Source organism: Podarcis tiliguerta (assembly GCF_965153285.1).
Source record: "Podarcis tiliguerta genome assembly, chromosome: 6".
NCBI lineage: Eukaryota > Metazoa > Chordata > Lepidosauria > Squamata > Lacertidae > Podarcis > Podarcis tiliguerta.
Genome location: NC_139539.1, coordinates 75,632,061 through 75,653,035, shown reverse-complemented (window position 1 = coordinate 75,653,035; position 20,975 = coordinate 75,632,061). Strand labels below are relative to the sequence as shown.

General features: G+C 43.9%; 2 long non-coding RNA genes across 6 annotated transcripts in view; one reads left to right on the top strand and one right to left on the bottom strand.

Moving 5' to 3' along the window:
* Positions 1–16,662, bottom strand: part of LOC310679680 — a 122,434-nt gene extending 105,772 nt beyond the window's left edge. Inside the window, exons 1-2 of one of the 2 annotated variants that reach the window (XR_014512461.1) lie at positions 16,563–16,662; positions 12,351–12,463 (exon numbers count right to left, since the gene is read on the bottom strand). This is a non-coding gene — a long non-coding RNA (uncharacterized lncRNA). Of the gene's footprint in view, positions 1–11,608; positions 11,653–12,350; positions 12,464–16,562 lie in introns of those variants that run through there. The other variant, XR_014512462.1, reaches the window with a different exon arrangement.
* Positions 16,663–16,989: 327 nt separating this feature from the next.
* LOC310679681 overlaps positions 16,990–20,975 on the top strand; it is a 137,980-nt gene continuing 133,994 nt past the window's right edge. For 3 of the 4 annotated variants that reach the window (XR_014512465.1, XR_014512466.1, XR_014512468.1), the window contains exons 1-2: positions 16,990–17,075; positions 17,738–17,791. This is a non-coding gene — a long non-coding RNA (uncharacterized lncRNA). Of the gene's footprint in view, positions 17,076–17,206; positions 17,257–17,737; positions 17,792–20,975 lie in introns of those variants that run through there. The other variant, XR_014512467.1, reaches the window with a different exon arrangement.

Below are 20,975 nucleotides of genomic sequence, written 5' to 3'. Positions count from 1 at the left end.
GGCTGGTGGCTGGAGACCACATCATCTTGTAGGTAGGTAGAGCTAGTCTTGGTTTTTAGTATGGGATGAAGCTGGAAGGGGACACTGAGGCTTGAATCCAAAGCAATTGAAGGACCACCCCATTAGAAACCTAATGGGAAGCAAAAGCTGTTGGAGTGTTAATGCTGTGAGCCCTTCCATCCTGTGCTGTGGTTGAACATATGTGTGCATAAAGCCCTATATCCAAAAGACACCACAGTCTCCAATGACCTTCATTCCAAGAAAAGTGAACCCTGGGTAAGCGCTGGCACCCCTGGAGTCTCTTATGGCTTGGAGGTTGGGGTGCATATGACACTACATTAAAAAAACAACACACACCATAAAAATAAAGAACAGCCCAATGAGGATAAAAAAAAATGGAAAACTCTTGGCTATATCCAACGCTGCAGCTCCACTCACTCAGCAGACTTCTATGTGTACATCTTCCTTTCCCCTTCCTTTTCTCCTTTCCCCTCTAGCCCCCTACTGCACCCTCAAAACTAAGCCCTGGGGGACCCTCTAGAGAAGATTTTTGGGGTGTGAGGGGAGAAGAAGTCCCATTACACAAATAGAATTCTGCCTTTGCAGTGTTGGATACAACCCTTTGTGTTTGTGCTCCTTTTAAAGGGATCTTGAGAATCTTTCGGGACTTGACATCTTTCCGCAGGGCCTGCAAGACAGAGCTGTTCCACCAGGCCTTTGGTCAGGGCACAGCCTGACTCCCTCCTCTGGCAATCCTCACAGAACTTTAGACTAATGGTTGCCATCAATTTGAGATGAATTAATTTTATAATGAAATGATTTTAGAATGTTGTACTATTTTATTGTTGTTAGCCGCCCTGAGCCTGGCTTCGGTTGGGGAGGGCGGGATATAAATTATTATTATTATTATTATTATTATTATTATTATTATTATTATTATTATTCTGCATAAGAGATCCCTCAGGCGTTCCCTGTACCACTCCCGGTAACATTTGTAAACTTCCATTCATAGGATTAAGTTAGATTGTTTGCTTAGGTACCATGATAACTGACTACCCCATTTGGAAATGTGTCACTGACATGAGTGCAAAGTGGGGAGTGAGAGAAGGATGGAATGTTGCTGTGTGTCTTATGTGTTGTATGCTGATTGGCTGAGGGTGGAATGTGACAGGTAGAACACCTGTTTTGTGTGTGTGTGTGCAATGTGACAGCTGGGTTCTGGAGGGTGATGCTATTTTCCCATGGTAAACCCTGCTCTATTTGACTCACAATAAAAGTTTATATATAATTCACTAACATAACAAAAAGTCATATAAACCATAGGTGAATGATAACATCTCTTAATAAATGTACAATAGAATGAAGCCATCCACTGATGATGAGGAAGATGACGATAATGATAAAAATAACAATATTGCCATCTTCGTTGGTGGATTGCATATTTATTAACAAGTGATGTTTTCTTTATACTATTATTTTCATTCTTATAAGTTAGATTCCCTGCCACCCTTAACAACACCACTCCAGCGTGGTTTACAACAAATTAAAAATGCAGTATCAAAGATAAGTAAAACAGGTCTAACCATACAAGAATATATTCGAGGTATCAGAGAAAAAAATACTGCATCTCTGAAACTAAATCTTGATATCAGGATTTCTTGAATGAAGCCAAGCTTCTGTCAATTGACCATACTGCAAAAGGGAGAATGTGTTTCAAAGCATGACCAAGCCATCATTCAATGGATGAAAAGACAGTACAGTTAAGGTTTAAAGAAAAAGCACTTCTTAGGCCATGAATCTTCCCAGAACTACATTCCATCATCCCAACAAAAAGAAGGATCTGGCTTCCAATTTCAAAACATTCTGCTCTTTGTTATTTAACTTTAAAAAGGTAAAGCAGCCCTGACAGTTAAGTCCAGTTGCGAACGACTCTGGGGTTGCGGCGCTCATCTCACTTTACTGGCCGAGGGAGCCAACGTTTGTCCGCAGACAGTTTTTCTGGGTCATGTGGCCAGCATGACTAAGCCGCTTCTGGCAAAACCAGAGCAGCGCACAGAAACACCATTTACCTTCCCGCCGGAGCGGTACCTATTTATCTACTTGCACGTTGCCGTGCTTTCGAACTGCTAGGTTGGCAGTAGCTGGGACTGAGCAATGGGAGCTCACCCCATTGTGGGGATTCGAATCACTGACCTTCCGATCAGCAAGCCCTAGGCTCAGTGGTTTAGACCACAGCACCACCCACGCTTTACGTGAACCAAATTGTCATACTTTTTTCTTCCTATCACCTTGCCCACAGGGTATTTTACTGTAGCCCCCATTACATTTGACTGCTGCTTTTATTCACTACAGTCAATGAGATGTTCTCCCCTGGCTTTAATGTCCTGCTGCAGACATAACATTGCTCAGTTGCTTAACCATCCATGGTTAAGGGATAGGGAGTATCCCATGGGAACAGAGCCTCCCTGGGAACACAAAATGGCCGCTGAAGATGTGGCACAGAAATCGTGCAAGGAATAAATTGTGTGGGCATTTCTCGCTCTTTTTCAGTTTTGGAGCTAACTATGGTTACTATAGACAGCATCTTTAAAAGCAGAGACATCACCTTTTAAGATACTAGACAGCATCTTAAAAAGCAGAGATCACCTTGCCAACAAAGGTCCGTATAGTTAAAGCTATGGTTTTCCCAGTAGTGATGTATGGAAGTGAGAGCTGGACCATAAAGAAGGCTGATCGCCGAAGAATTGATGCTTTTGAATTATGGTGCTGGAGGAGACTCTTGAGAGTCCCATGGACTGCAAGAAGATCAAACCTCTCCATTCTGAAGGAAATCAACTCTGGGTGCTCACTGGAAGGTCAGATCCTGAAGTTGAGGCTCCAATAATTTGGCCACCTCATGAGAAGAGAAGACTCCCTGGAAAAGACCCTGATGTTGGGAAAGATGGAGGGCACAAGGAGAAGGGGACGACAGAGGACGAGATGGTTGGACAGTGTTCTCGAAGCTGCCAGCATGAGTTTTACCAAACTGTGGGAGGCAGTGGAAGACAGGAGTGCCTGGCGTGCTCTGGTCCATGGGGTCATGAAGTCGGACATGACTAAACGACTAAACAATAACAATGGTTACTATAACATGTGGGCCATTTAACCCCCAAGCAAGGCACAATAGGCAAACCCATTTCAAACCATGGTAGCAGCCTTTCATCTGATCCCAAGTACGCTTGGTGAAAACACAGTGGCACATGTAGTACTAACCCTAGTTTGTTTTGAAACTATTTTGAAATACCTGTGTGACATGATGGGGTGGGTAAACACGTAAGCTCACTGATACCCACAGTCTTATGCATGGTTATCTAAGAAGGAGACAAAAGTTTATGTGCCCACTATTAGGTCAAACGTATCGGCTGCCTCTGGCAGCTGATTTTATGTGTTGCTGTAGAACAGGATGTTGCTAGTTATTTAATTTATTGATTAAAAAGGGATGAGGCATTTGTAAGATTTTCTGCCTCAGGTGCCAAAATAATATGCTCAGTCTTTAGTTCTGATGGGGGAGGGGGTGTCATTTGCTCTTCTGCCTTAGGTGGCAAAATGTCTAGAGCCAGCCTTGCATGTCTGTAATAGTGCCATTTAAAAATCTCATCCCAGAGATGAACAACTGCAAACAGAGTCCTTTCTTCATATTTAAATATACATATTTTATTTTATTTTTAAAAATAAATTTATTTATTTGGATTAAAATTTTACAGTCACATGCTCAACATACAACATAAAAACAACATTCCAATTAATCTCTTCCCTCCTCCCCTTTGTGGGTCCTATTGTTAATCATTTCCTCCTGAATCTTTTATAATAATCCAAATCTTTAATCTCTCCATTGTATCCAAAATTCACCTTTAAACTACAAGTGATATTCCAATCCTACTAACGATTTTAACTGTTTACAATGGTCTTTAAGATAATTTATAAATTTCCCCCATTCCTTATTAAAATAAGGAATTCCTGATTTCTGATATTTTATATGCCCCAGCTTCTCTCAAGATCCTTTTTAAACATTTAGTTTGACAGGTTTGAACCACAAAGTGCAGTTTCACAATATCTGAATAAGGTTGAAAAGATGTTGGGTTCCGAGTGACACATTAGTCAGAGAGGTGTGGATGTTTCATTCAGGAATTTGTAAAGGCTGAATCCCTGAAACATTCCTGGGGCATGCTCAGCTAGACTTGAAGAAGAAGAAGAAGAGTTTGGATTTGATATCCTGCTTTATCACTACCCAAAGGAGTCTCAAAGTGGCTAACATTCTCCTTTCCCTTCCTCCCCCACAACAAACACTCTGTGAGGTGAGTGGGGCTGAGAGACTTCAAAGAAGTGTGACTGGCCCAAGGTCACTCAGCAGCTGCTTTTGGAGGAGCGGGGAAGCGAACCCGGTTCACCAGATTATGAGTCTACCGCTCTTAACCACTGCACCACACTGGCCCTCTGAAATGAACGAGAGGCAGGTGGAAGGGATGGTGAGATAATGGCAGAGAGGAAAGGTCACCACAGGACAGACAGCCTTCCCTACTAAAACAAACAAACATGGAGCAAAGTCAAGAAAGATGATCCCTGATTAGCACAGAATATTCCTTTTCTCTCTCTATCTGACCCAACGAATGGTACACCTTTCTCAGACACCTCCATTCTAACTTTCCCTAGCTAAACCTTACCTTTTGGATTGCAACCAAGATTTAGTCGCTCACTTGCTTTGTTCATGTGCCAGTTTAAACCCTAGTTGCACTAAACTATGGTTTAAAGATGCATTAAGTCCAAACCAAGACTTGTGGTTCATTCCCCACCCCCCCACCCAACAAACCATGAGCGATGAGCCAGTGCTCTAAGCTTCATTACAGCTTGTAGTTTGTCACTGACAGAAAGAAGCCAGGGGCCAGAGTTAGGACATAATGCAGCAGCAGGAGCAGGGGAGGGGTGAAGCATTCACAAATTAACAGTTAAACCATGGTTAACCATGGTATTTATGGTCAACCATGGTATTTATGGTCTAAAAAGACACATGACTGTATGAATCACCAAAGAAAAACCCACAGGTGTTAGGAGCCTAGTTGGTAGGCTGGGTTGCCTATAGATGTGGTGGCACAGATGACCCGTTTGCTCTCTTTAACATTAAGTTCTGCACCCCTTGCCCATTCTGGTACCTCAACGTGGCACTGAATTTAAACTAAGGTGCATATCTGACTGAGCATAGGCCACCTTACTTAAGAGGTCATTAGATGATTAGATGCATAATGCATGAAATGCATAATACATACAATCTAGTTGGGGCTGTATATATTAGACTTTAACTTATCATAAAACCGCATTGAAAACTCTTTCAGAATTGAACAATTAATTTAATAACACATGAAGCTCCCTTATACTGAAACAAGAAAGGGATATAAAGGAGGTAGCACCAAATGACCAGAGGGAACAGAAGAACAGGCAAAACCTCAGAAAGGTGCTGAAAGCTATCTCTGTCCGTAACTGTAGTCTAAATGGGAGAAAAGTGCTCAGTGCATTTTGGTTGATCAAAACCTGCACCAGAGACACAAGATTCAGGTTTCTCCTAAGGTTGCAGGACTGTGCTTCCTGCTGTTCTCCAAGTCTCCATCAGGTCTTGGCTGAAGGTGAGGCCAAACAGTACGGCTTCCCCCAAAGAATCCTGGGAACTATAGCTTGTTAAGGGTGCTGAAGGTTGTTGAACAGGCATAGGCAAACTCAGCCCTCCAGTTGTTTAGGGACTACAGCTCCCATCATCCCTAGCTAACAGGACCAGTGGTCAGGGATAATGGGAGTTGTAGTCCCAAAACATCTGGAGGGCCGAGTTTGCCTATGCCTATTGTTGAGAAACCTCTATTCCCCCCCACAGAGCTAAAATTATTAAAGTAGTTTAACAATCAATCCCTCTTTCCAGGGAACTCTGATCAGGGGTGTAGTGTGGGGGATGCCAGCGGGCAAGCCGGCCAGATGGGCAGGATATTATTATTATTATTATTATTATTATTATACACTTCAATCTCTAATCCTCCTTACCCACAGAATCATGCAGTTTGTATGTGATCACAGGTTCTCATTAGGTAATATTATGTTGCATTATTTTCAAGTTTTATACTGGGCCAATATGTTCTAGGTTAACTCTGCCCTAAATATAATTTATTTCAGGGTTGAGAATGAATTTCAGCCAGAGGTCCAAATTCCCTTGTGGCCAGTGTCCTAGGGAGAGGGGGCACATGTCAGTGGTTGGCAGGGCCAGATGTAAAAAAAGTAGCCAGTGTGGTGTAGTGGTTAAGAGCGGTAGACTCCTAATCTGGGGAACCGGGTTCGCTTCCCCGCTCCTCCACATGCAGCTGCTGGGTGACCTTGGGCTAATCACACTTCTCTGAAGTCTCTCAGCTTCACTCATCTCACAGAGTGTTTGTTGTGGGGGAGGAAGGGAAAGGAGAATGTTAGCCGCTTTGAGACTCCTTAAAAAGGGAGTGAAAGGCGGGATATCAAATCCAAACTCTTCTTCTTCTTCTTCTTCTAGATGGTACCAATTGGTGTTGCTCTTACCTTTTATTCCATCTACTTTTTTTTGCCTCTGGCCCTGCCAACCACTGACAAAGTAGATGGAACCAATAGGTGTTGCTCTTACCTTTTTATAGTGGTCTACCTTCAGAAATGGATTTGTAAACTAAATGAATACTTAATTTTGGCAAAATTAACTCCTGTAATAAGAAATCAGCCGAATCAAAAATTTAAAAAAGTAGTGGAAATGTTTTGATGAATATATGGCAAAATATTGTTCAAAAAATGATACGCTAATATGTCTAGATTAAAATATGACGTACTGGATGGAAGAAAATTAGTAAGGAAAGCTAATAAGAACATGTAGATGATTTGAGAAGATTGTGGAATGCCAAGATTATTGTAAATTGTATAATGCCGAGGAAATCGAGTGGGGGCGGAGGGAAGTGGGAGGAAGGAGAAAAGAATAATATGATGGATTGAGAAAATATAAATGTAAACGTATGGAGGGATGGGAAAGAAATGGGGTTGGCTTTGGTACATCTGTATTGTCATGTAATATGTGAAAACCAATAAAATAAATAAATAAATAAATAAATAAATAAATAAAGTGGTCTACCTTCCGCCCACGTGAAATTCAGAGGTTCCTGCGTGCGCACACACACATAGCTCTGTATATTCCATCTAGGAAAGCATCCCAAAGAAATGTTCCAGCCAGATGAAAGCAGCTAAGAAGCTAAGAAGGGTGCAGAGCAGGATGAATAAGGGGTGTGGCCTGGAGAGGGAGGCTCACCTAGTGAGAGTCTCAAGCACCAAATACAGAGGTGTGTGGTTGTGGGGCTCATTGGTCCCCCATTCTGGAGTGTCCTGGATTCATTCCTTTATAGATGCTTTGTGTTGCCTTTGGATGTTTCAGCGAAGAACTGCCTCCATCGATTAACGCTTCTGTAATGTTCTGAGGGGATTTTAGCTTTTATTGGGAAACCACAACACAGAAGAAAACCTAATGGCTTCTTTTACTGATGCCCATTTCTACTGGTCCTGAAGGACGAACTTAAGCGATGGGAGGAAGACATTTTGGCGGGGGTATATGCTAAAGAATATGATTACTTAATTAGCGGCATCTATTAACTCCCTGCTATATGTAAGCTGATGTGGAGCTTAACAGCGGTGTTATTAATCATGTCTTAATGTAAAAGCGTAACGCACACGCTGCTTTGTAATGTTCTTTCCAAATAGTCCCTGTGGGAATCACAACTTTATTTCATTAAAATGCCTCCCTGCTGTTAATTGATCTTAGGAAAATGTGAACAAATTAACTATGCTTTGAGAGGCTCTGGTGTAAATTTTCTAAGCTCGCGCACTTCGGTGCTGCGGATTAAGAATGCTATGGATCACTCTTCCCCACTGTGATGAACAGCGGGCAGTGCTCTGGCGTTGCTGACCTGGTTTAATTAATAACACTTGGGTAATACATTTTGCGTGCCAAAGGTTAAAGAAAGGGAAAAGATTGTTTGCAAACCGTAGTGTTTTTCATGCCAGCTGGGACACAGTAGGAATTTGGGTCACGGGCAATTAATTGCAAGTTTTAATGACTCCTCTTGTGTGAAACAAATGCTATTCTTTAGCAGGGATGATTGATGAATATTAAGCTCAGTTGATTTTGGAAAGATTAAAGTGCTCAGTATTTTGTTTAAAAGTGCACAAAAGACCCACGGTAGTGATATATATAATTTTCTCTCTATATTAACAGATATTATGGGGGGAGGGAACCATATATTTTCTCCCCTGCATGTGGTTTTCTGTGAGTAAGTACATTAAAGAAAGCATCATCAATAAAAGGAGGAAAAAAGATTTGGTCGCATTAAGTAGTTATCGCTATCCTCAGGGAAGTGCATTTGCGTAGTCTGAGAGTACACTTTTTAAACACCTTTTAAGAAACCTCTAACTAGTATAATTATTGGTCAGTTGACACAAAGCAATAAAGTTCAGCAATGTAACAAAATAGTATCTAAATTTAAACCCATGACCCTGATTCAGATATGCTGAGCCTGTTCCTTAGAAACCGTAAATGAAAAACCTCATGTGTGGGTTATCCTCAGCCCTGTCTGGCTGTTGGGGCTATGCACATAGAAACCCAGTTAGAAAATTAATCGTAGCTTCAACCAGCTTTCAGAGGAAAGAATGGGGAAGCAGCACTAATCGTTCCTCCCAATTCTTTCCGCCTCCACGAAGTGGACTAATGCTATTTGTGGGGGGGGCCAGGGGGCCATGGCCTCAGGCACAAAATTCTGAGGTTGTGCAACCAGGCACCCCCATGCAGGAGCCAGCTTCCATGGGGATGCCTGCCCCAGTGGCGTAGCGTGAGTTGTCAGCACCCGGGGCAAGGCAAGTAATTTGCGCCCCCTAACCCAGGGCAAGGCAAGTAATTTGCACACACACCCCCCCCCGCTGCACTGTCCCTCCCCCAGATAGTCCCTCGCTCTCTCTCCGCACCGCACCGCACCGCACGCCTGGCACCCCCCCTCCACAGTGGGCGGCGACCCGGCGGCTCAGATCAGATTCGCACAGCCAGCACTGCAGTGAGAGAGAGTGAGTGAGCCAGGTAGGGGCAGAGAGCTGTGAGTGCGAGCGCCCCCCCCCAGATGTTGCACCCGGTGCGGCCGGGACCCCCTGCACCCCCCACGCTACGCCACTGGCCTGCCCCACCCCGGCAAAGGTGGCAGAACAGCCCAGGCCCACGGTGAACAAGCACATACAGAGGTATGTGAGCAAAGAGCGACCCCAGCACAGCATGGAATGGTGCTCCTCTTTGTGGGCATGGGGGGGGGGATTTGCTCACCAAGGGTTGTGTCAGCTGGCCAGGCTCCCCCCCTGCACAGGCAGGCAGGCAGGTGGTGCAGCATGGCCTCACTTGGCTCTTGTGGTGGTGGGGTGCTGCAGTGGTGTCAGCAGCTTGCCTGCCCCGGGCACTAGCAACCTATGCTACACTGCTGAACATACCCTCCAAAATTCCTCAGGTGAAAATAGGGACGTTTCTCATTCCCCCCCCCCCCATGCAGCCAGTGCAGCATGGCCCCACTTGACTCTTGTGGTGGTGGGGTGCTCCAGTCATGTCAGCAGCTTGCCTGTCCCAGGCACCAGCAACCCATGCTACACTGCTGAACATACCCCCCAAAATTCCTCAGGTGAAAATAGGGACATTTCTCATCCCCCCCCCAACTAACCCTCCTTGACTCCCCATTTTTTGTTCCCCTCTCCACAGAGCATCTCCTATTGAAAGAAGGGTAAGTGCCATGACCACTTCACCGATGGGACACGGCCTGAGAAAACCTCTTAATCCCAAATTTATTCTATTTTATTCTTTGGCAGAAATACAAAAAGAAAAACACACACCAAGAAATAAATTGTAGAAAAGGGGGAAGATTAGACACAGATGCACAAAGTAATTCCCACCCCCCATAACCAAGACCCCTTGCACTCTGCTCTGCTACCCCTTTCTTTCTGCCCAGGGCAGCTCTGTCCCTCAGAGCCAGTGTATAACATAGGGCTGGCAGGAACCTCTCCTCCCCCTTGCTCACACTCCAGCAGCAGCTATGAACTGCCCAAGGGAGGAGGCCAGCAGCGGCAGCCATGGAGATGCAATGGGATGCTTCCTCGCAGTCGCAGCTGCTGCTCGGAACAAGCACCTCCTCCTCTCTGAGGTTGGCAGTGGCGGCACTGGCAGGGGAAATAGGGACATTTCGGGATCAAATTAGAAGCTGGGATAGCTTTCATAATTCCAGGACTGTTCCTGGAAAGTCGGGACACTTGGACAGTATGCAAGGTTATAAGCATGCAGCTCTTTCTGCTCTTTGCCCCGGACTGGGCATTCCAGTTCTTACCATATGGATGCTAATATAAATCCCAAAAGTGAACAGAGACCATTTCATATAGATTAGATCATGTATCTTTCATACTTCTCTAAATCTAATTAAATTTGTCAATTTCATTTGTACATAACTGAATCATTTTTATTATTTTTATTATTATTATTTGGAATCAAATATGACTCCTGTCCATACTTTCCATTTACTAGTCATTTCAATCCTGGCAATCTTATGGCAATAAAAACTGCTACAAGTCCAGGTTTTTCTCCTTTAAGCAATCCCTCATTCTAGTTAAGCAATGCTCAGTTGGTAGAGCGTGAGACTCTTAATCTCAAAGTCATGAGTTCAAGCCCCACGTTGGGCAAAAAGGTTCTTGAATGGCAGGGGGCTGGACCAGATGACTCTCACAGTGCCTTCAACTCTCCAGTTCTGTGATTCTATGAACGATAGCTCTGGATTTAACGGCATGTCATAACCCAAGGTTAGATTAAACTACGGTGCTTCCTTCCAGAAGATCACAACCTTCACATGTAAGAAATACTTACATATGGGTGTATTAATCACAGAGCTGAAAGAAAAAACCCGGGAAAGAAATGCACACACATTCAAATCCACAAACATTCAGCCACAGCATCGCTTTCTCTGAAATAGTCAATTGGAACTGAGTCTTGGCCTTGGTCCAGTGAAACCCAAATCCAACTGTGTGACTCTAGGCATATCAGATCAGAATATGATCCCTCCTCCCAATTGTGGCCTCCACCTTTCTAAATTAATTACTTATTACACATTTGTATCTAATCCATCACAAGACACCCCTAAAGAGCACAGGGTTGAGTATATCGGCTTATTTAGATTTTTCTTTTTCTTTTTGAGAAGCTGACTGTGCAGGTGGCAGGCAAAAATTTGCATGGGATGTGCAGGTTGGAAGTGGTACCCTGCTTTCAGTTTAACAGCTAGACCGTTGTATGAAGCAGAGCTGGACAGCCTGTGGCTCTAGGGCCTTCTGCAACCATCAGCCTAATTTTCTGTAGCCTGCGGCTTAATTTCAAAAGCCTTCTACACGTGATCAGTTCAGACTTGAGGCCAGAGCAGCCTGTGCCTCCCATGGCAGGCTACTGGAAAGGGAAAGAGAGAGAAAGAGAAAGGTGGAGCTGATGGGAACTGTAATCTATCATCATCTGAAAGGCCCTCTATGATTGCTTTACCTAGAATGAAAGCATACTCAAAAGGGTCTTCCATTTTTTGAGAGGTCTCTCAGGTCTGTTCTCACTTCCTGTGTGCTCTCAAAACTGCAGTCTGAAGCTCCACACTAGACTCACAGTTCTGAGTTTATCTTTCAATGCTCTGCAGAATTTAAAAGTCTGCTTTTCTTTCTGTCCATTGCCGGCAAGCATACTGCTGCAGGAGTTTCAGTGAAAAAAACAACAATCAATTATGAAGGCCATGGATAAAAGGGTTTTGCATGGTGACAGAACAAACAGATTGGAATAGTTTGCTTTAGACGGAGGGAGGAGAGGAGGAGGAGATGTGATCAAAGTGCACACAAAGCAGCAAATGACATTAAGAAGGTGGATCGGGAACTTTTGATATCGGGGAAAAGCCAACATTAAATAATGTCAAAAGTGTCAGATTCAAAACAGATGAAAGGATATTTTGATTTGAGCCTGTTGTGGCAGTCATCGCCATTGGCCATCCTTCCTGTTTCCCTGACTTCACAGAGCAGAGGGTAAGTCGCGTATTGTTATATGTGTTGTACCTTTTTCAAAAGGTGTTTCAATGGGAACATCACGAAGGCTGATCATGTTTTGCTGTGGATCTGTCCGTGTCAGTTATGGCTGCCAATGAACTCGTGGGATTTCTTCAGTAAACATGCCATGTGTTTTCACCCTGGTGATATTAACCGACCAATCAAAATTGGGGTAATAAAACCAACCAATACTTCCTCACCTTTACTCTTCTGAAGCCCCCAGGCAGCTGTGTTGTGAGCTTTGCAGAGGGATGAAGAAATCGTTCTCAGAGACTTGTTGAATCTGTGACCACTTTGGACTGGGATATGTGTGCTAGAGAATAGAGAAGAGTATTATGTGGAGCGGTTCGGGGGTCTGTTAAAAGAGAAGTATCAAATGTAGCATGAAATAACTCATTCCCTCAGCTTGTGCAATGGAACAGGCCCTCCAGTCCCTCTGTATTCCCCTCTTCAAATCTGCTCCAGAGGACTGGAGCAGGGTGGAGGGGAATTGACCCAGAACAGATTATGTGGGTGTGCATAGGGAGGAGAAGGATAAAAGTTGGGTGGATGATGCCCTAACAATCCAGTCTCCACAGACAGTGGCCTTATGAGGATGGTCACTGCAGTCATTCAAGTGGCTAAAATGGCATGGGATTAGAGCTGCACACCTTCTGACTATTCATGTACGCGACAACAGCAGCAACAATACCACTGGCCCAGAGATGGAAAGAAGACAAGGTTCCAACCAGAGACGAATGGCTAATGAAGATGATGGACTATACCGAAATGGCGAAATCGGCTGGGAAAATCAGAGACCAGGACGAGGAGAATTTTAAGCAGGAATGGGGAAAATTTATAATGTATTTAAGAGAACACTGTAAACAACTAAAAACTTTGGCAGGATTTGAGTCATGCTTGTAATGTATGAAAAACCATGGAAAAATGGATTACTTTTTCTTTCTTTTTTTACAAATTAGAGAAAATAAGATAAGCAGTTCGGGGGTGGGGGTGGGGAAGATTGATAATGGTAACCATGGAAGGGCGGTCAAAGGATATGGAGAATCCTAAATGAAGAGGTGAATGGTGTATTTGAATTTAAATTTGTTATGTAAAACACACACACACACACACACACACACACACACATATATGTAAGAGCTGCACATTTTCCCATCAAAACCCTTCAAAAACCCTTATTCTTAACTATTCTGGTTCCTGGCACTCAAAGCCCATTCCTGCAAACTGTTCATGCCCTTCATCATATGCAAGGCCCAGTTTGGCATTGGTTGGATCTCTATGCAAGTGTGTGGCTTTCAGTCTTTATGGCCCTTAACCATAAGAACGAGACCATATCTGGGGAGCAGGACAAGGACAAGTAGAGAGGTGGACACTGGGCTGCTTCAGCATCCAGTGAATATCCAGAGTGACTCCCACGATAGTGAGAAGAGGCCAAGAGAAGGAAAACCAACAACAAAAGTAAGTGTGCATAGATTTGCAGATGAGTAAAGTTATTGAAAACTTAGTGCTCTATTTTGGCTGGCTCATGCCTACAAGCAGAAGACGACTCATGGCAAAGCTGGGAGCAGTGTCTGCATAGAACACCCTCAACAGCTATTTCAGAGAAAACACAATAATTAATGTATAATGTCAATGTTACAAGTTTCTTGGGGGGAAATGATGGAAAGCTAAATTAATCTGCTTTCCATGGGGGGGGGGGGGAATAAACTGAAAGGCGGCAAGTTAGCTCTGTTAGTTTATATTTTCTTCTTTTTTAATCAAACTGCACAAAGTTTGAGGGATTTCTCACTCTCAAAATTAAGTTTGCCATTCTGGGCATCTTCCTATCTGTGGCACATGCTGTTCCTTCTACGGAGAAGCTGGCTCTTTGACTAAAAGAAGGAAGAAGGAAGCCAGGCGGGCAAGCCAAGAGCCTGCAAAGAGCTCTGGCACCTCCAGGCTTTCCACAGCACCGTTAATGTCTTGCTTTCCACCCAAAAGTGCACTGTAGAGGAAATAAATGTGTAATTATATTTCCAAGACAATCCACTTGTAGGTGAATTTATTGGGTGCAATATAAATCAAAGTGAGCGTCTTTAACAAGCGTTTTCGTTACCGACTTGTGGCTAAAAGAGATAAACAAATATGCTAATGGCCCTTCTGAGGTGCATTTTGATCAAATGTTTCTGGAGGCAAAGCATGCGCTCCTCGGATATTGAGCGATGGGTCCCGTCCTCCCATGAGATGTGTGGCTGCTGCATTGAATGGGGTTCAGGAGAAGGTCACGAGACATTCCTGGTGGAGGAAAATGAGGGGGTTTGCCATCTTTTGCTATCTCCTGCAGCAAAGCTACTCTGGAAGGTTGTGGGACCACCCAGAACGGAGGGGCTATAGGGAAAAGGAGGAACTGATTAAAATCACCCCTCCTTCCCTATGATAGGGGCCTCTGCAGGATTTCAGTTCCTTCTCTGAATGAAAGGAACACTGGATCCATCCCATTATCTGTAATAATAATAATAATAATAATAATAATATTTTATTTATACCCCGCCCTCCCCAGCCAAGGCCGGGCTCAGAGCAGCTTACAAGCAATAATAAAAACAAGATGAATGATTACAACTTAAAAACAAAAATAAAATACAACATTAAAATAATGGAACATTAAAATATTAAAATGTAGCCTCATCGCAGGAGGAGAAGGAAAGGAAAAAAGAAAGAGAGGGAGGGAATCAAGTTGGCTCCAAGCCAAAGGCCGGGCGGAACAACTCTGTCTTACAGACCCTGCGGAAAGAAATCAGATCCTGCAGGGCCCTGGTCTCATGAGGCAGAGCGTTCCACCAGGCCGGAGCCAGAGTTGAAAAGGCCCTGGCTCTGGTTGAAGCCAATCTAACTTCCTTATCTGTAGGAAGGTATTGTTAGCTATTTGTGAGGAACCTTGTCAGGGACACGTCCAGCAGAGAGGAATCTCCAGAGGAAGAGGAATTGGCTGCACCTGAGTCTCCATCTCCAGAGGAGGAGAAATTGGCTGCTGTCAGGTGTGCGTGCAGGAGCCAGGCCCTGTGACCAATAGGACTTTGCAGGACTGGGGCCTTCCTAAGTTTGTTCTGAAGAGGCAAGGTGCAGCCTCACAGGTGAGGCTGATTGGTAACTCACAGCACATGGTGGCAAGAGCTGGGAAGGGATATAAGGTCAGCATTTCCCTTCGGCTCTTTGCCACAGCAACTTGTTTCCTGCCTTGCTGCGTTTGGCTTCTTGCTTCCTGATCCTTGAACCTCAGCTTCATGACTCCTTGCTTCTTGATCCTCAGACCCTTGACTTCCTGACTCCTGGCTTCTGGACCCCCGTTCCTGCTCCCACCCTGCCATCTTGCCCCTGGTCCTGACGTCCCCTGTCGGGATTTTTATCGCCCGTGAACCAGACCGTGACATCTGCACCTGAGTCTCCAAGAAGTAGGAGGTGATCACACAGGGCCCCCAGACGTTTGACGGTCTATTGACCCTGTGCCACCACTGTAATTGCGTTCTTCGCTGCCACCAACCCGTTTCTCACGGAGTCCAGTCAGTTGGTAACATTAACACATAATCAAGTTTTTTATAGGCATGAACAAGCTTATGGTTTCAGTTAATTTTTCTTGGCAGTTTCTTAATCTTAGTTCCTTAACTGTCTTATTTGTTCCTAACAACTTCAAACTGATCATTCCAACTATCTATCTGACTCCACCTAACAATTCCTCTCACTCTCTCATCACACAACTCGACCAACCCACAGACTATTCCTCCCTCCTCCTTCTTCAACTCCCAACTCTCAACTGACTCTCACACAACTCTCCCTGTAACCCTAACTCCTCCTATTAGTTTCCACTGGCCAATCACATCACACTCATTTTAACCCTTTCCTTATGACCCACCTAGGAGGCAAACGCCACACGGAGCAAGTGATTAGAGCAGAGGTGGGGGAAGATGTGGCGTATATCTGGCCTTGGGAGGGGTCAGAAGCCAGTCGAGTCAACTGACTGGCAGCAAAGGATGAGTTGTAGAAGCTTGCTGTAAGTCTGTTATTGAGAAATAAACCTCAGCTGCTTAAACTGCCAGCGTTTCATGTCTTGTTTGGAAGAAGCGCTAAACCTGACAAACATATATGCCTTACAGAAATAGTTTTCTGTTTACTTGTCAGGCTGGCAACAGGTGTAATTTACAAACTCCTCCAGACAACATCTGCAGGAAGTCCCCACACCTCTCACATTAACAGTCAAGGCAGAAGGCACAGAATATAGCCAGCCAACCACAGGAGCCAACTCTTGGGGGCTGAGAGGACTTCAGCCCCCCAATAAAATATCTGAGGGGGCTGGGCTCCCCAAAGTTGGTGGGCATTGCTATTTAAATGGTGGGTGGGTGCACTGTGTCATGTGAACAATTATGTAGGGTGGGTCTTACCTGGCCCTACAGAGGGGATGTGGATGGCGCTGAGCTTCTTGGGATTGCCAATCGGAAGGTCGGTGGTTTGAATCCATGTGATGGGGTGAGCTCCTGTTGCTCTGTCCCAACTCCTGCCAACCTAGCAGTTCGAAAGCATGTCAAAGTGCAAGTAGATAATTAGGCACCGCTGTGGCGGGAAGGTAAACAGCATTTCCATGCGCTCTGGTTTCCGTTACAGTGTTCTGTTGTGCCAGAAGCAGTTTAGTCATGGCCACATGACCCAGAAAGCTGTCTGTGGACAAATGCCGGCTCCCTTGGCCTGAAAGATGAGAACCACAACCCCATAGTCACCTTTGACTGGACTTAACCATCCAGGGGTCCTTTACCTTTTTTTTTTTTAAACCTGGGCCTCCCCAATATTTTATTCCTGTTGGCATCCCTGCAACCAACTCCTAACTGTCAATTGCCTACTGCCAATTGCCAACTGCCACCTCTTTTCCCTAATGCCATCTATTCTACAGATACTAACAGGTATATGTAGTACTGTTGCTTACCTTTGCCCTCCCAGCATTCTACCTGGTTTCTTAGAGTATTTTTTATTCAGAAAAATTCTCAAAGTTCCTTCCCGCTCCCTCAAGATGTTTGTGCATATTGTATATGTAAGACAACCTACACTTGGGCTCCAATTCATCATTCGTGGCATTCATGTGATGTAGGTATAATTGGTTTAATTAAGGCTAATGATCATCTACCACTGCTGAATAGGTACCCCAGATGGTATATGCCATATGGCATGCCCACAGTGAGAGGTGTCTTCAGAAAAACACCAGAGCAGGGACAGAGTGGGTTGCCGGGGTGGGGGTGGTGGGAGGCGGCCAAACAAGCCAGAAAACAATTGTGGATTAAACTGGAAAATCCTTGAGTCAGAGCAATTGTTGATTATCATAAAACTGGGACGCATGTTGGAAAATAAAAGAGAAGCAACATTTGCTTTGTTTGCTGCATTGCCATTAGTTTTCTGTTTCTCGGCTTTCCCTGAAGAGGTTGACAGGGCATTTGGAGCCCCATTCAGCAAGCAAAGCACTTTGCACAACATTAATTAGGATAATTTGACAGTATCCTAGGACCAAAATCTCCTGTGACTGGGTAGCAAAAAAAAATGACAAAAAATATTTATATTTTAATCTACCCAGGTATAACAGAGGATCACATCAGCCTTTGCAGAATTGGAAGGATTTGAAGGGACTGTAAGTTAGCTGAAAAGTTCCATGTTGCAACCGTCTAGAGTTTGCTATTGATGAGAGTTTTACAACAGTGTTGGGAGATAGGCAGGGTTGGGAGAGAATGGGCTAAGTATTCAGGGATAGGAGACAAATGAGTGCTGAATGCCCCCCTCCAATGTATTTAAGGCACCAGAGGATCCTGGGTTCAAACCTACAGACCTTACACCTATAGTAGTGTAGCAGAACTAAGCTGAAATTAGTTGCCATTTTTTTGAGAATCTATTTCCCAGCCCTGCAAAGTAAGAAAGGGAGGGAGGGAGAGGGGGCAGGGTCGATTAGGGCTAAAATTCAAGAAAGAAAAGGATGCAGATACAACAGCCAGGAGAAACACTGTTATTAAACAGGGTTAAAAAGAAATAAAGAAAAGATGAAGAAGAAGAAGAAGAAGAAGAAGAAGAAGAAGAAGAGTTTGGATTTGATATTACCGCCTTTCACTCCCCTTCAGGAATCTCAAAGCAGCTAACATTCTCCTTTCCCTTCCTCCCCCACAACAAACACTCTGTGAGGTGAGTGGGGCTGAGGGACTTCAAAGAAGTGTGACTGGCCCAAGGTCACCCAGCAGCTGCATGTGGAGGAGCAGGGAATCGAACCCTGTTCCCCAGATTACAAGACTACCGCTCTTAACCACTACACCACACTGGCTCCCAGTGTGACTATTTGTGCAATTTAAGTGCTACAGGAAGCATTTCTGTCTCGTTAAATAGCTATTTTTGATTTGAAAAACAAATTGAGAAATAGCGTACTAGTTTCCTTGGACAAGATGTTTATATATTTGTTAAATTTATAACCTGCCCTTCCCCATATTTAAAACGTTTATAAACATTAAGAAGATCTAACAACAGTTGCATACTCTCAGAGTTGATACTTTCAAGGCTCCCAGGAGCAATCTTTATCAGCCATTGAAAGCATTGGTGAATAGAGATGTTTTTAACTTCCTCCTGGCAAGGCATTCCGCAAATGAGGAACCACAACTGAGAAGGCCCTGTCACAGCTCAACACCAACCAAAGTACACAGTGGTGGCAATGTAAACTACTATATCAGGTCAAATTCATACTGTGCATGTTTTATTTGAGCCAACATTTAGTAAAGCTGCACAGCATTAACTATATATTAGCTGTTTCATCCCCAGATTTCAATGCATGTGAATGCCTTATTAGTTTTCTCTCACTTTTCTTTGTGGGAATACACAAATTATTCAACGTTGCTTGAATTGCACCTGCCTGATAATTTATGAACATCAATTTCTTCATTTTAGGAATTCTTAGGAAGAATTCTCTTGTCCAGGAGAGTGACTTGATCAATATTAATTGGCTCCGTGAACTGGTTTCTAGAAAGGAAATTCAACGTCCCAGTGGGATTATGGCATTAATTTTCCCTGTGAAAACACACATTGGGCAATATTACTCTAATAAATTCCACACACACACACACTGTCAGACATAGCGTGGTCCAAAGAAAAGCTCTAGCACTGTCTTTTATGCCACTAATATTGTAGCAGACCAGGTTCCAATGAGCGGAGGTCAATACAGCATCTGTCTTTTTTTTATCTTTCATACCTACTCATGCATACTGTGGAGCTATTTCAGGAATCTCTGGGGTATAGCATAAGCTGGGATTTAATGGCTTGGAACCTACCGTTTCAAGAGATATTTTGACAAGCTGCTAGCCTGTAGCACCTTATTCATCTCCCTCCCCCTCCGTCCTTCACAGAGGGGAACTAAATTGGCAGCAGATTTTACATGCCAACTTAACATCTCTCCTTTGTAGAGATCCTCCAATTGAAAACTGGTGATGTGCATAATTGAGCAACTGTAGACTTTGCAAGAGCCATTCTCCCCTTTATTGTATTACAGACACCTGCAGCGCTTCCTAATATGAGCTTACAGAACTACAAACACACATGGAGAGACAGTGGAGAGGCAAGAAGGGACTTTGCTACTCCTATAGGTAGCTAGATCTTCACTGTAGTGGTTAGAGCAGCCTTTCTCAACCTGTGGGTCCCCAGATGTTGTTGAACTGCAACTCCCATCACTCCTAACTAGCAAGGCCAGAGCTCAGGGATGATGGGAGTTGTAGACCAACAACATCTGGGGACCCACAGGTTGAGAACCACTGGGTTAGAATTTTGGACTAGATCCGGGGAGACCAAGGTTCAAACCCCACTCAGCCATGAAGCTCACCTGAGGCCAGTCACAGTCTCTCAGGATTGTTGTGGGGTTAAGTTATGGGGGGGGGACTATTTATGCCACCTTGAGCTCCTTAGAGAAAGAGGTGAGATATAAATGCAGCAAAGAAATAAAAGAAAAAATCAAACTCCTATCTCCAACTAGAACCAACATTGCAGAGATAAAGCAGGAAAAACAGATTTCCTAAGAAAATCGAACTTGGTATATCCAGATTTAATGGGAACAATTCAGCTCCATGCAAGGGTTGGAAGCACATATTTTCACAAGAATTCCTACTGTATATAGTTCATTTGTCTCCTTGTTTACACCCAGAACAAAGTGGAGTTTGAAGATGGTGCATGGGAGGTGTTTTTGCTCTCGGAAAAATAGTTTATTTAACGTAAGAATAGTGGTTGCATACTGTACACAAACTATGTGTGATTTCAAAACATATTCTCGTGTTCTACTTCCTTGCCCCACCCTTCATCCCTGAGAGCCTTCACAAGGGAGCTACTTCCAGAAGAACTCTCTAAGGGGTGTCCTGGCCTTTGGGGTTAAGGTTTTAACAATTGGGGAAGGAGTTACTAGGTACTAATGTCATCAGCCCTGGGGCTATTTGGGGATGCTAACTTATTGGATATTTCCCCCAACCGATTGGTGAGCCTTATGCTTAAATTTTGAGTTATGCTAAATATACTGTTAATTGTTGTTAGTGGCCTGTTGTATTGTGTGTGGTCACTGGTAGATAATTTATTTGCAATCAACGGAGACTTATAACATTTTATAACAACTAATAATAATAAAAGTGCACATTAATACAAGTGAAACACAGAAATATATTAATGCTATTTTCTTTAAACTCGGTTCTTCTTTCTCTGGAGGTTAAAGGAACACCAAAAGGCTATTCATAGAATCATAGAATTACAGAGCTGGAAGGGACCACAAGGGTCAGCTAGTCAAAGCTTATGCAATGTGTAGGGAT